General features: G+C 39.5%; 2 long non-coding RNA genes across 2 annotated transcripts; both read left to right on the top strand.

Moving 5' to 3' along the window:
- The first annotated feature begins 308 nt into the window (after window positions 1–308).
- LOC143730804 (uncharacterized) lies at window positions 309–2810 on the top strand. The gene is made up of 4 exons (XR_013200643.1): window positions 309–394; window positions 481–2194; window positions 2386–2533; window positions 2747–2810. It is a non-coding gene; the product is annotated as an uncharacterized LOC143730804 (long non-coding RNA).
- Window positions 2811–16850: 14040 nt separating this feature from the next.
- On the top strand, window positions 16851–17544 carry LOC143730805 (uncharacterized). The gene is made up of 3 exons (XR_013200644.1): window positions 16851–16926; window positions 17120–17267; window positions 17481–17544. It is a non-coding gene; the product is annotated as an uncharacterized LOC143730805 (long non-coding RNA).
- Window positions 17545–17562: the final 18 nt, after the last annotated feature.

Here is a 17562-nt window from a genome sequence, read left to right as displayed (position 1 = left end):
AAAGCACTAAATGGTTCAACTCCCCAGTACTTGAGCGAGCTCTTAACACATTATAGTCCTTCACGTCTATTGCGATCTCAAAGTTCTGGTCAGTTGATAATACCTATAATATCTAAATCGACTGCTGGCGGTAGATCCTTTTCCTATTTAGCACCAAATCTTTGGAACAATCTTCCTATCATTGTAACAGTCAACGCCTGTCACAGGGTTTCTTTTATTCCAAATGGGGGTACTATTTGTTTCCTAACCACTAGGGGGATACAAGAGGGCACATTGTATGAGATAAAACAGGAAGCAGAAGAGTAAGTGCTTAGGTCTGTTTAACACTGCCTTATGATTGTTTGTTATCTGTTTCCCAATCCTGTTTGAGAAACTGTTTGTTTCCTGCTCAAACGTGAGTTTAATTATTTGTACAAATTATTTGGGTGAACTGATGTGGAATCTGTATAATTAATTGATGTTTGATTTTTTTTCTTGTAGAGGTCTGTTTGACGCTGCCTTATGGTTGTTTGTTTGGGATGTAACTATTGCTCATCAGCTGTGGATACTGTCAAGTGTTTATACTCTGTTTATACTGCTGATGCAGTTTTTCTGATTCGTTTGCTGAGGAAACATTACGACTCTCCAAACAACTAAGCTTGGACAACCTTCTAATTCATCACTATCCACCTTTGCACGGATGGTCGAACTACAGATGAGACTGGTTTCTTTCATTTTCGGAACTGTTGGGGTTCGTGAGCCATTGAGGACTGTGTTGGACATTTCGATACACCCATATGTATAGACTGGCTCATGAATGAATTCTGTCTCTGTATACAGATGTATGTGCTGTGATATATTGTGTTTTTGGAAAATGAATGAGTAAAGCTTTGAATATATGAAGAAAGAAACCCTCCACTTATTTGTATAAGAGTTTATTTTAGATCTTTTTTAACTAAGACCCATTGAGCATTGCAAACAAGGTGACCCCCTTGGAAATGTAGCGTGACCAGTGCAAAGAAGCTGGGACTGTTATAACATTGTCCGGGAAGCAGTGAAGGAATTACTTTGAGGAATGAGTTGTAAAGACTAGATTGACAGATCTGATGTTTCTGTGTCTCAGATGATCCAGTGTTATTCTCTCTACATGATCAACTTCATGAGGATAACAATGAGTAAAATGATTTTAGAGCAGAGGAAGGAGATGATGACACAAATCTGACCAAATAAAAAAAGATTCATGAAAACTGTGAATAATACAGTAACTTATAACTTTACTATATTTAATATTCACTGCTTGTTAAAGGTTCAGCAGAAAGAAGAGCTTGTGTTTGAATGTAAAGTGTTATTGGGTGTCAAATGTGTGTCTGTAAAATTATTAGAAAACATGCGATTAGTTTCCACTGTTATGCTTATTAATAATCGACTATAAGACAAAATTTAATTTGTATATTATCCAAGTTACCAGAGTGTGTTAAAGATATGGATGAGCAGTAATTGTCTTATAATAAATGATGATAATAATAAATAAGATGATATTATTGATGAGACATAATCCTGTAGACAGAATGTGTTGGTGAATAATCTGCATCAGTGTGTGTTTCTTCATCATGTACAGTTCAAGATCTGGCCGATCCTTCAGCGTTATTCACCTCAGAAACACCAAAATACAGAACATGTTTCTGATGCAGAAAAACTCATTCAAGCGTTCATGACTGGATTACTGTAATCATTACTAGATTATCCTGATCATTCTCAATCAACAAACTACAGTTATAGTGCAGAATACACTTCTTACCAGATCAAGAAAATATCATCATATAACAACAATTTACCATCTACACACTGAATATCTGCTTCATTACTTCATTATTTGTGAAATGAGCATTTAAAGAGAAAAACGTCTCAACACAGAGAACGAAGAATGTGATCATGACGTGCAATAGTGTGAAAGTAAATCGTGCAGTCAATCCTGCCTGGCTTCTTCTGTTCTGCCTTGTTTTTTCTTAATATAAACACTGAAAAGCGGCTGAACACTGCGGTTAACCAGTTCCTGTTCCTGTTTTCTGTGTTCTGTGTTTCCTGTGTTACCACACATTTGGATTGGTAGCATACAGGATATGATGTCAGAGCACTGTTGTACGGATATAAAGTCAGTTCTGCTCGTCAGACTGTCAGTAAAACACTGGAGCTTCTCTTTCCAGATCATCACAAGGTAATTAAACACTTTCATCTTTAACCATTTTATAACAGTATGTTGTTTAGAAATTAATTATGAACAGAGATTTTAGTGTACAAATTATTGTAGTGAAACTGAAAGATAAATATGTATTGGGAAAAAATCACAAACAAATGTGAAATTTCATTTTAACTATATATTATATCTCTGTATTGTTTTTCAAACAGATTTGTGCAGAATCTGAACACAAGAGAAATGAATGCATGACAGGAATATATCTGGACTATCACAAACTACAGAAGAAGGATTTATCTTTCTATATTCAGTGATTTTATAAACACTCTGGATTATTCTACATCTCTCTTCTTCTCACAGGTCACAAACATGTTTCTAAACACATTTCATTTCTCATCTTTACTGACGAGCTTTATTTCACATCCATGACTGGATTATTTGCTATTTTATCAGAAATGTTTTATATTCTATATTTGAAGTGCATGTTATCTGTGACATGATCTGAATCTATATCATCAGTTCAGTCTCTGTATTATAATTATGATGATAACAGGTTGTTTTCTTCATTTACAGTCTCTGTTGATCCAGTCGAGCTGTAAAGTGTCGTTCTGATGAATCAAATATGATCAAACATGAGGTGAGAAGAGAAAGATGATTATGATCAGGACTCACACATAACAGCACATTTATATATTTATCATCATCATTGATTATTATGAATATTGCAGTGTTAATCTGAGATGTTGTAATAACACTGAGCTCATGCAGATGTTGATCAGGAGTTGATCTGATGTCTCGTGATATGATGTTATATCGCTTTAATGAAACTCTGTCTGTGTGATTGAACAGATTCAAATGAAGAGGAGAAAGAAAATCAGCAGAAATCACAGATCAGCAGAAAACAAGAAGACTGAGAGAAAAATGGAGGACAGAAATGAGACACAAACCAGTGAATCACGAGAGGAAAGAGGACAGAGACTTCATAGATGTGAGAGTATGGAGAGAATAAAGCCAAACTGTGAGTGTTTGATTATTATTGAACTTTAATCCTTAATTTTAGTTTTACTGTTAGATTTACTGTTGTTTTCTCTCTTGTCATAAAGTGTCACATTCAGACAAATTCATCAGACTGACTTTCTGCAGTCATTAAACACTAACAGATTGTGTTACTGATCAAGGACATAATAAATGTAAAAATTCAAAATAATGTATATGATGACAATCTAATGTGTATGTATATTTCTAGTGTCCTGTGATCCAGACGGGCCTGTAAAGTTTGATTCTGATGTCAAAACTGAGGAGAGATTCTCATCAAACCCTTCATCATGTTCTCAAGAACACACAACATCACTGACATCCATCAGCAGCTGAAGACCTGAACATCTTCATCATCATCATCATCATCATCATCATCATCATCATCATCACCATCATCATCATCATAATCATCATCATCATCATCATCATCATCACTGACATCCATCAGCAGCTGAAGACCTGAACATCTTCATCATCATCATCATCATCATCATCATCATCATCATCATCATCATCATCACTGACATCCATCAACAGCTGAAGACCTGAACATCTTCATCATCATCATCATCATCATCATCATCATCATCTTCATCATCATCATCATCATCATCATCATCATCACTGACATCCATCAGCAGCTGAAGACCTGAACATCTTCATCATCATCATCATCATCATCATCATCACTGACATCCATCAGCAGCTGAAGACCTGAACATCTTCATCATCATCAGCATCATCTTCATCATCACTGACATCCATCAACAGCTGAAGACCTGAACATCTTCATCATCATCATCATCATCATCATCATCATCTTCATCACTGACATCCATCAGCAGCTGAAGACCTGAACATCTTCATCATCATCATCATCATCATCATCATCACTGACATCCATCAACAGCTGAAGACCTGAACATCTTCATCATCATCATCATCATCATCATCATCATCTTCATCATCATCATCATCATCATCATCATCACTGACATCCATCAGCAGCTGAAGACCTGAACATCTTCATCATCATCATCATCATCATCATCTTCATCATCATCATCATCATCATCACTGACATCCATCAACAGCTGAAGACCTGAACATCTTCATCATCATCATCATCATCATCATCATCATCATCTTCATCACTGACATCCATCAGCAGCTGAAGACCTGAACATCTTCATCATCATCATCATCATCATCATCATCATCACATCTTCATTCACACACACACACACACACACACACACACACACACACACACACACACACACACACACACACACACACACACACACACACACACACACACACACACACACACACACACACACACACACACACACACACTGGGACTTTCTGACTGTGAGAAGTGTTATTCTCAGATACCTGTTATTCTGAATGTATATAGTCATTTATTTATACTATATTTTTATTTTGTATATTGTACATATTTTTTTAACAATAGCTACAAGCAAGTAATATTCCCCTCATATTAAAGGCAATATTATATTTGATAGTGTTTGGATGTTGTGTTTAATAGAGTAAAGAGTTCTGATGCTGGACTGACTCGAGCCAATCACCTGAGCTGGAAATGTCACATGACTGACTCTAGAGCTGCAGGGAAATGACATCATGTCATCACTGATTGGCTGATGAATCAACACATTATCATCTATATACTGTAATCTGTACAATACTGTATAACACTGTAAGATAATACACTGTATTCATCTTTAATGTGTTCATTGTTTCTGCCTAAATTAATATGTGACGTTAACTACTGTAACTGTATAATTGTATTATCTGTATATTTCTGACATATGGACGTTACTTTGACAGCCTCTGATAACAGATTAATTGTATAGAAACTTTAATTTTCTTGTGAAGCTGTTTTTAATAAATATGTATTGTGAAAAACGCAGATCACACAAAGAGACTTACAGTTTTTTTCGATTGCTAAACGACAGTGAGCACAACTGGAGCCACATGTGCAAAACTCTAACTACAGTCTGCACTACCAACATCACCTGAGCTAAACACTTCACATCACCTGCACAACTCATTCAGCTACACAACTCTTAACACACGCTCAACACAGGCTCAGTGCAGCCAAACACTACACAACCCTCACTGAGATAACACACACTGCCACTCAGAACACACTGAGAGTAAAAACACTACACAACCCTCACTGAGATAACACACACTGTCACTCAGAACACACTGAGAGTAAAACACTACACAACCCTCACTGAGATAACAAACACTGTCACTCAGAACACACTGAGAGTAACAACACTACACAACCCTCACTGAGATAACACACACTGTCACTCAGAACACACTGAGAGTAAACACACTACACAACCCTCACTGAGATAACACACACTGTCACTCAGAACACACTGAGAGTAACAACACTACACAACCCTCACTGAGATAACACACACTGTCACTCAGAACACACTGAGAGTAAAAACACTACACAACCCTCACTGAGATAACACACACTGTCACTCAGAACACACTGAGAGTAAAACACTACACAACCCTCACTGAGATAACACACACTGTCACTCAGAACACACTGAGAGTAACAACACTACACAACCCTCACTGAGATAACACACACTGTCACTCAGAACACACTGAGAGTAAAAACACTACACAACCCTCACTGAGATAACACACACTGTCACTCAGAACACACTGAGAATAAAAACACTACACAACCCTCACTGAGATAACACACACTGTCACTCAGAACACACTGAGAGTAAACACACTACACAACCCTCACTGAGATAACACACACTGTCACTCAGAACACACTGAGAGTAAAAACACTACACAACCCTCACTGAGATAACACACACTGTCACTCAGAACACACTGAGAGTAAACACACTACACAACCCTCACTGAGATAACACACACTGTCACTCAGAACGCACTGAGAGTAAAAACACTACACAACCCTCACTGAGATAACACACACTGTCACTCAGAACACACTGAGAGGAAAAACACTACACAACCCTCACTGAGATAACACACACTGTCACTCAGAACGCACTGAGAGTAAAAACACACAACCCTCACTGAGATAACACACACTGTCACTCAGAACACACTGAGAGGAAAAACACTACACAACCCTCACTGAGATAACACACACTGTCACTCAGAACACACTGAGAGGAAAAACACTACACAACCCTCACTGAGATAACACACACTGTCACTCAGAACACACTGAGAGTAAAAACACAACACAACCCTCACTGAGATAACACACACTGTCACTCAGAACACACTGAGAGTAAAAACACTACACAACCCTCACTGAGATAACACACACCGTCACTCAGAACACACTGAGAGTAAAAACACAACACAACCAATGTTGTTTTCGTCAACGATGACGATAACGAAATGATTTCGTTGACGCATTTTTTTTTATGACGATAACGCGACGATGACTAGCTAAAAATGGCTCTAAGGTGACTAAAACATGACGAGACGTTTTCGAGTTTTCGTTGACAAGACGAGATGGAACGAAAATGACTATAAGTCTGACGTTCACAATGCATGTCATTTCTGCCTATTTTGCGTGAAATCTGTCTGTTTTGAGCTGTAAAAAAGTATCAGCAATGCTGCCGCTTTAAGTACGCCCACCAACCATGCCGCGCGCGCACCAGATTCCACACAACAACAACACACCTGCGGCTGCGGCTAGTCACTCACCACACATCTTTGAAGGACCATGGCGGCGAAGCCAATAAACGGGCTTGGTGGTCGGAAACGACGAGATGATTTATGGACATACTTTCAGTTTCAGTATAATCCAGCGGTTCTCAAAGTGTGGGGCGCGCCCCACTGGCGTGACAGGTCTCCTCCAAACGGGAGGAAATTTTCCGTTTTATGCCTTTTATATCTTTATTCGTTCATGGCGAGTCCGCATCGTCAACTTCATCTTTGCAGCGACACCGAAAACACCAGTTTATTAATAAACAATTAAATGTCTCCTTGCTATTTTTTTAAACATTCATAATCATTACTTTTGCCGGTTCTTTGTGGCAAGCTTATGCGTGCGGTCGTGCGCTTGACTGCGGCTATAACGCTCATTATCCTGTATAGCCTATTTAAGTAATTAAATTAATATAAAGGGGCTATTTGTCCACTAATGTCTTAAATGAACAACTAGTCAACTACTAGTCGACTAGAATAAAAACTTTAGTCGGAGGCAGAGCTTATTCCGCATATTCTCGAACCAGCAGGCCATTCTGTGTTGAGCGCGCGACCCTGATCGGACTGAGCGAGCGGAGGAATATTCAGAAATGCTCTCTCCGCTCACATGCTCTGATCGGAACAAAGGAACATTAAAATAATTAATCATTACTTTATATCTTATACACTGCCCATGCATTATTTTAATCACATATCAAACACAGTATGTTATGTCTATTTTATCTATTTTTTTTTTTAAAACACGTTTTTAAGTAAAGGCAGAGAGCTGTGTGCATTCTTCTCCCCTTTGCCACATCATATCTCTGTGAGACGGGCTTTTCAGCTGTTGCTTCACATTTGCTTAGACACGAAACGTCATTATTACACACGAAATGTCATACTTTATATACTTATTATAATGATACATTAAGGTATAGTACAATAAGCATTTAAAACATTGATTTTGTGTAATATAATTCTATATAGTTATCCGTTTTATTGTATTATGAGAGTTACTTCATGATCGTGAAAATAATGCTTGAAACTTATGGTCATTTTATATAAAATATACTTTATTTCACAAGAACATGTGCAGCATGCATTTTTCTTTATGTAAAATAATGTCAAAAATCTAAAAAGAGAGAGAAAATCCGGCATTGTTTTAAAAGAAACCATAAAAATGTACCGTACTTCAAATAATAGCCGAGTCCCAAATAGACGATTGTCTCTTTACACGCCTGGTGTGGCTGCAGGTCTGGGTAAATATAAGTCCGGTCTCAAATAGAGGTCGGGTCTGTTTTTTAGTTTCAGGTTGTATTAAATCTTCTAAAACCCGTCAGATCGTCCGCTTTTTGGCGGAATAGAATGACTGCTGCGCAAGACAGGGCGCTTAACGAGCAGAGAGAGAGAGAGCCCCGGCCGCGCGCGCGCACTCTCACGTCTTCAAACAACACGAGCACTGTCTTGCTCTTTATTTGTCACATACCAGTTATAGTTCATACAACGAGCAGTGACTCACTGTGTAATAAAAACATACCCTAAATATTATTTAAAAGGTGCAACAATTTTTAATATTTTTAAATACTTGCAAAAATAACCATGCTTGTGTCATTGTAAATAATTCCGCCCCTCCCTCACTTCCGGTTCTGGCGCTGGGGTTCTGGCACTGGGGTTCTGAAACTGGTGGTGCTGCGGGTCTGCAGCTGGATATATCTCGAACATTGAGCTTGACTTTTGAGAAATTGTGCAATGCAAAACAGGCTCATTGCAGCCACTAATGCAGGGATAAATAGATCTGTCTTGCCAAATGGATTTCTATTCTTTTCTCTTTTTTTTACAGATTGCAAAGTGGCACTTTTATTTCTTTTCTATTTTTGAACTTGATACAAATTTTGACACAGCCGCACTTTTATTTTCTCTATTTTTGAAAGACTTTTTATTTTTATATTTTTTTTTTACTAAAATTGATTAAAACTTGACAAAAAACGTTTTGCGTTTTCGTCGACTAAAACTTGAATAAAACTATTAAGTTTATAAGTGACTAAAATGTGACTAAAACTAAAAAGCATTTTCGTCCAAAAGACTAAAGCCTGTTTTATGCTTCTGCGTCGAATCGACGGCGTACCCCCGCATACCCCTCTGCGTCGCCGCGAACCCCTCCGCCGTAGCTCGACGTGCACCTCCAAAAAATTGTAACTACGCGTCGAGGCGACGCAGACCACAAGGGCTGTGATTGGTCAGATGCACCGCGATGCAACTCAACCTGACGCAGAACCATAAAACGGCCACGACGCCGTAGGAGTGACGCAGAAGCATAATGAGGCCTTAAGACTAAAACTAAAAGGGCTCCAAAAAACAACACTGAACACAACCCTCACTGAGATAACACACACTGTCACTCAGAACACACTGAGAGTAAAAACACTACACAACCCTCACTGAGATAACTCACACTGTCACTCAGAACACACTGAGAGTAAACACACTACACAACCCTCACTGAGATAACACACACTGTCACTCAGAACACACTGAGAGTAAAAACACTACACAACCCTCACTGAGATAACACACACTGTCACTCAGAACACACTGAGAGTAAAAACACTACACAACCCTCACTGAGATAACACACACCGTCACTCAGAACACACTGAGAGTAAAAACACTACACAACCCTCACTGAGATAACACACACTGTCACCCAGGACACACTGAGAGTAAAAACACTACACAACCCTCACTGAGATAACACACACTGTCACTCAGAACACACTGAGAGTAAAAACACTACACAACCCTCACTGAGATAACACACACTGTCACCCAGGACACACTGAGAGTAAAAACACTACACAACCCTCACTGAGATAACACACACTGTCACTCAGAACACACTGAGAGTAAAAACACTACACAACCCTCACTGAGATAACACACACTGTCACTCAGAACACACTGAGAGTAAACACACTACACAACCCTCACTGAGATAACACACACTGTCACTCAGAAGACACTGAGAGTAAAACACTACACAACCCTCACTGAGATAACACACACTGTCACTCAGAACACACTGAGAGGAAAAACACTACACAACCCTCACTGAGATAACACACACTGTCACTCAGAACACACTGAGAGTAACAACACTACACAACCCTCACTGAGATAACACACACCATCTCTCAGAACACACTGAGAGTAAAAACACTACACAACCCTCACTGAGATAACACACACTGTCACTCAGAACACACTGAGAGTAACAACACTACACAACCCTCACTGAGATAACACACACTGTCACTCAGAACACACTGAGAGGAAAAACACTACACAACCCTCACTGAGATAACACACACCGTCCCTAAGAACACACTGAGAGTAAAAACACTACACAACCCTCACTGAGATAACACACACTGTCACTCAGAACACACTGAGAGGAAAAACACTACACAACTCTCACTGAGATAACACACACTGTCACTCAGAACACACTGAGAGTAAAAACACTACACAACCCTCACTGAGATAACACACACCGTCACTCAGAACACACTGAGAGTAACAACACTACACAACCCTCACTGAGATAACACACACTGTCACTCAGAACACACTGAGAGTAAAAACACTACACAACCCTCACTGAGATAACACACACTGTCACCCAGAACACACTGAGAGTAAAAACACTACACAACCCTCACTGAGATAACACACACTGTCACTCAGAACACACTGAGAGTAAAAACACTACACAACCCTCACTGAGATAACACACACCGTCACTCAGAACACACTGAGAGTAACAACACTACACAACCCTCACTGAGATAACACACACTGTCACTCAGAACACACTGAGAGTAAAAACACTACACAACTCTCACTGAGATAACACACACTGTCACTCAGAACACACTGAGAGTAAAAACACTACACAACCCTCACTGAGATAACACACAGTCACCCAGAACACACTGAGAGTAAAAACACTACACAACCCTCACTGAGATAACACACACTGTCACTCAGAACACACTGAGAGTAAAAACACTACACAACCCTCACTGAGATAAGCATTCACTTAATGCTTAACCTTTGATACTGCTGAATCGGTTCGAATGCATTAACATTATGAACATCAGCTATGCTAATTATTTCCCATCTGCCTTTCTGCTGTTATCTCGGGACGCTAGTCCCGAGGTAAATAGCGTTCGTCAGCTCCAGTTTGTATCCAGCCTCTCACGGAGACTTCAGATGCCCCAACGCCTGTGAAGAGACGACTCGACGCCTGTGAAGAGACGACTCAAAGCCGGCGATATGTTATGCCATAAATTAATACTTGATTAACTAACTGTATTTTTCTATGTACATTTCCGAAATGCAATTTCTGTAAAGCTGCTTTGAGACAATGTGTATTGTGAAAAGCGCTATACAAATAAATTTGAATTGAATTGAATTGAATTGAGATAACACACACTGTCACTCAGAACACACTGAGAGTAAAAACACTACACAACCCTCACTGAGATAACACACACTGTCACTCAGAACACACTGAGAGGAAAAACACTACACAACTCTCACTGAGATAACACACAGTCACCCAGAACACACTGAGAGTAAAAACACTACACAACCCTCACTGAGATAACACACACTGTCACTCAGAACACACTGAGAGTAAAAACACTACACAACCCTCACTGAGATAACACACACTGTCACTCAGAACACACTGAGAGTAAAAACACTACACAACCCTCACTGAGATAACACACAGTCACCCAGAACACACTGAGAGTAAAAACACTACACAACCCTCACTGAGATAACACACACTGTCACTCAGAACACACTGAGAGTAAAAACACTACACAACCCTCACTGAGATAACACACAGTCACCCAGAACACACTGAGAGTAAAAACACTACACAACCCTCACTGAGATAACACACACTGTCACTCAGAACACACTGAGAGTAAAAACACTACACAACCCTCACTGAGATAACACACACTGTCACTCAGAACACACTGAGAGTAAAAACACTACACAACTCTCACTGAGATAACACACACTGTCACTCAGAACACACTGAGAGTAAAAACACTACACAACCCTCACTGAGATAACACACAGTCACCCAGAACACACTGAGAGTAAAAACACTACACAACCCTCACTGAGATAACACACACTGTCACTCAGAACACACTGAGAGTAAAAACACTACACAACCCTCACTGAGATAACACACACTGTCACTCAGAACACACTGAGAGTAAAAACACTACACAACCCTCACTGAGATAACACACACTGTCACTCAGAACACACTGAGAGGAAAAACACTACACAACTCTCACTGAGATAACACACACTGTCACTCAGAACACACTGAGAGTAAAAACACTACACAACCCTCACTGAGATAACACACAGTCACCCAGAACACACTGAGAGTAAAAACACTACACAACCCTCACTGAGATAACACACACCGTCACTCAGAACACACTGAGAGTAACAACACTACACAACCCTCACTGAGATAACACACACCGTCACTCAGAACACACTGAGAGTAAAAACACTACACAACCCTCACTGAGATAACACACACTGCCACTCAGAACACACTGAGAGTAAAAACACTACACAACCCTCACTGAGATAACACACACTGTCACTCAGAACACACTGAGAGGAAAAACACTACACAATCCTCACTGAGATAACACACACCGTCCCTCAGAACACACTGAGAGTAAAAACACTACACAACCCTCACTGAGATAACACACACTGTCACTCAGAACACACTGAGAGTAAAAACACTACACAACCCTCACTGAGATAACACACACTGCCACTCAGAACACACTGAGAGTAAAACACTACACAACCCTCACTGAGATAACACACACTGTCACCCAGGACACACTGAGAGTAAAAACACTACACAACCCTCACTGAGATAAAACACACTGTCACTCAGAACACACTGAGAGTAAAAACACTACACAACCCTCACTGAGATAACACACACTGCCACTCAGAACACACTGAGAGTAAAAACACTACACAATCCTCACTGAGATAACACACACCGTCCCTCAGAACACACTGAGAGTAAAAACACTACACAACCCTCACTGAGATAACACACACTGTCACTCAGAACACACTGAGAGTAAAAACACTACACAACCCTCACTGAGATAACACACACTGTCACTCAGAACACACTGAGAGTAAAAACACTACATAACCCTCACTGAGATAACACACACTGTCACTCAGAACACACTGAGAGTAAAAACACTACACAACCCTCACTGAGATAACACACACTGTCACTCAGAACACACTGAGAGTAAAAACACTACACAACCCTCACTGAGATAACACACAGTCACCCAGAACACACTGAGAGTAAAAACACTACACAACCCTCACTGAGATAACACACACTGTCACTCAGAACACACTGAGAGTAAAAACACTACACAACCCTCACTGAGATAACACACACTGTCACTCAGAACACACTGAGAGTAAAAACACTACACAACCCTCACTGAGATAACACACACTGCCACTCAGAACACACTGAGAGTAAAAACACTACACAACCCTCACTGAGATAACACACACTGTCACTCAGAACACACTGAGAGGAAAAACACTACACAATCCTCACTGAGATAACACACACCGTCCCTCAGAACACACTGAGAGTAAAAACACTACACAACCCTCACTGAGATAACACACACTGTCACTCAGAACACACTGAGAGTAAAAACACTACACAACCCTCACTGAGATAACACACACTGCCACTCAGAACACACTGAGAGTAAAACACTACACAACCCTCACTGAGATAACACACACTGTCACCCAGGACACACTGAGAGTAAAAACACTACACAACCCTCACTGAGATAAAACACACTGTCACTCAGAACACACTGAGAGTAAAAACACTACACAACCCTCACTGAGATAACACACACTGCCACTCAGAACACACTGAGAGTAAAAACACTACACAATCCTCACTGAGATAACACACACCGTCCCTCAGAACACACTGAGAGTAAAAACACTACACAACCCTCACTGAGATAACACACACTGTCACTCAGAACACACTGAGAGTAAAAACACTACACAACCCTCACTGAGATAACACACACTGTCACTCAGAACACACTGAGAGTAACAACACTACACAACCCTCACTGAGATAACACACACCGTCACTCAGAACACACTGAGAGTAAAAACACTACACAACCCTCACTGAGATAACACACACTGCCACTCAGAACACACTGAGAGTAAAAACACTACACAACCCTCACTGAGATAACACACACTGTCACTCAGAACACACTGAGAGGAAAAACACTACACAATCCTCACTGAGATAACACACACCGTCCCTCAGAACACACTGAGAGTAAAAACACTACACAACCCTCACTGAGATAACACACACTGTCACTCAGAACACACTGAGAGTAAAAACACTACATAACCCTCACTGAGATAACACACACTGTCACTCAGAACACACTGAGAGTAAAAACACTACACAACCCTCACTGAGATAACACACACTGCCACTCAGAACACACTGAGAGTAAAACACTACACAACCCTCACTGAGATAACACACACTGTCACCCAGGACACACTGAGAGTAAAAACACTACACAACCCTCACTGAGATAAAACACACTGTCACTCAGAACACACTGAGAGTAAAAACACTACACAACCCTCACTGAGATAACACACACCGTCCCTCAGAACACACTGAGAGTAAAAACACTACACAACCCTCACTGAGATAACACACACCGTCACTCAGAACACACTGAGAGTAAAAACACTACACAACCCTCACTGAGATAACACACACCGTCCCTCAGAACACACTGAGAGTAAAAACACTACACAACCCTCACTGAGATAACACACACTGCCACTCAGAACACACTGAGAGTAAAAACACTACACAATCCTCACTGAGATAACACACACCGTCCCTCAGAACACACTGAGAGTAAAAACACTACACAACCCTCACTGAGATAACACACACTGTCACTCAGAACACACTGAGAGTAAAAACACTACACAACCCTCACTGAGATAACACACACTGTCACTCAGAACACACTGAGAGTAAAAACACTACACAACCCTCACTGAGATAACACACACTGTCACTCAGAACACACTGAGAGTAAAAACACTACACAACCCTCACTGAGATAACACACACTGTCACTCAGAACACACTGAGAGTAAAAACACTACATAACCCTCACTGAGATAACACACACTGTCACTCAGAACACACTGAGAGTAAAAACACTACACAACCCTCACTGAGATAACACACACTGTCACTCAGAACACACTGAGAGTAAAAACACTACACAACCCTCACTGAGATAACACACACTGTCACTCAGAACACACTGAGAGTAAAAACACTACACAACCCTCACTGAGATAACACACACTGTCACTCAGAACACACTGAGAGTAAAAACACTACACAACCCTCACTGAGATAACACACACTGTCACTCAGAACACACTGAGAGTAAAAACACTACACAACCCTCACTGAGATAACACACACTGTCACTCAGAACACACTGAGAGTAAAAACACTACACAACCCTCACTGAGATAACATAATTGGCTTACTGCTAAAAGCACAGCTTGACTAGCATTCTGCCTAGATGAAATATGTGTTGTCTTTGAGCCAAAGAAATAAGTGTGGTGAACTTCAGTCACTGCAGGAACTCCCGGCTTCATGTCTCTAGAGCTTCTGTCTTGATTGTTGACTCATTGAGAAACCTTTTACACTCCTTTTACAGAGTTTCTGAACTCCACAATAATGACTCAAGCAAAGTTACTCAAACACCTTTCTTCCCCATTGTGATGTGCGTATAACTTGTGCTCGAGAGAGAGAAATAACCAGAATCTCTAGGAACGAGTTGTAAAGACTATATTGACAGATCTGATGTTTCTGTGTCTCAGATGATCCAGTGTTATTCTCTTTACATGATCAACTTCATGAGGATAAAAATGAGTAAAATGATTTTAGAGCAGAGGAAGGAGATGATGACACAAATCTGACCAAATAAAAAAAGATTCATGAAAACTGTGAATAATACAGTAACTTATAACTTTACTATGATATTTAATATTCACTGCATGATAAAGATTCAACAGAAAGAAGAGCTTGTGTTTGAATGTAAAGTGTTATTGTGTGTCAAATGTGTGTCTGTAAAATTATTAGAAAACATGACATTAGTTTCCACTGTTATGCTTATTAATAATCAACTATATATTTCTTAGAGGCAAAATTAAATTAGTATATTATCCAAGTTACCAGAGTGTGTTAAAGATATGGATGACCAGTAATTGTCTTATTAATGATGATAATGATAAATAAGATGATATTATTGATGAGACATAATCCTGTACACAGAATCTGTTGGTGAATAATATGAACTTGGTGAATAATTTCATTACTTATCTGTGAAACAAGCATTTATAGAGAAAATGTGGAAACAACACAGAGAAAAAACCACAGTGTGTGAACTCAGAGCTAGATGAGTAATAAACAGTTTCCTGCACCTCTAAACATCTTCTGCATCTCATGTGCACCATCTGAGGCAAAACCGAAAAAAGTGCCTCGGTCAAAGACTCGAGCCAGATCACATGTCACATATCACTTTCCTGCACCTCTAAACAGTGCATCTCATGTACCAAAAGGTGCCTGTGGCAAAAAGTCGAACCTTCACATTTCACATTTCAGGATATGATGTCAGAGCACTGTTGTACGGGTATAAATTCAGTTCTGCTCTCAGACTCTCAGTAAAACACTGGAGCTTCTCTTTCCAGATCATCACAAGGTAATTAAACACTTTCATCTTTAACCATTTTATAACAGTATTTTGTTGAGAAATTAATTATGAACAGAGATGTTAGTGTACAAATTATTGTAGTGAAACTGAAAGATAAATATGTATTAAACTATAGAATCACTACCAAATGTGAAATTTCATTTTAACTATATATTATATCTCTGTATTGTTTTTCAAACAGATTTGTGCAGAATCTGAACACAAGAGAAATGAATGCATGACAGGAATATATCTGGACTATCACAAACTACAGAAGAAGGATTTATCTTTCTATATTCAGTGATTTTATAAACACTCTGGATTATTCTACATCTCTCTTCTTCTCACAGGTCACAAACATGTTTCTAAACACATTTCATTTCTCATCTTTACTGACGAGCTTTATTTCATATCCATGACTGGATTATTTGCTATTTTATCAGAAATGTTTTAAATTCTATATTTGAAGTGCATGTTATCTGTGACATGATCTGAATCTATATCATCAGTTCAGTCTCTGTATTATAATTATGATGATAACGGGTTGTTTTCTTCATTTACAGTCTCTGTTGATCCAGTCGAGCTGTAAAGTGTCGTTCTGATGAATCAAATATGATCAAACATGAGGTGAGAAGAGAAAGATGA

The sequence above is a fragment of the Siphateles boraxobius genome, unplaced genomic scaffold (genome assembly GCF_051911475.1).
Source record: "Siphateles boraxobius isolate OS27281-9 unplaced genomic scaffold, OSU_SipBor_1 81, whole genome shotgun sequence".
NCBI lineage: Eukaryota > Metazoa > Chordata > Actinopteri > Cypriniformes > Leuciscidae > Siphateles > Siphateles boraxobius.
The sequence above is the reverse complement of the archived record's forward strand: the minus strand, read 5'-3'. Positions and strand labels throughout refer to the sequence as shown.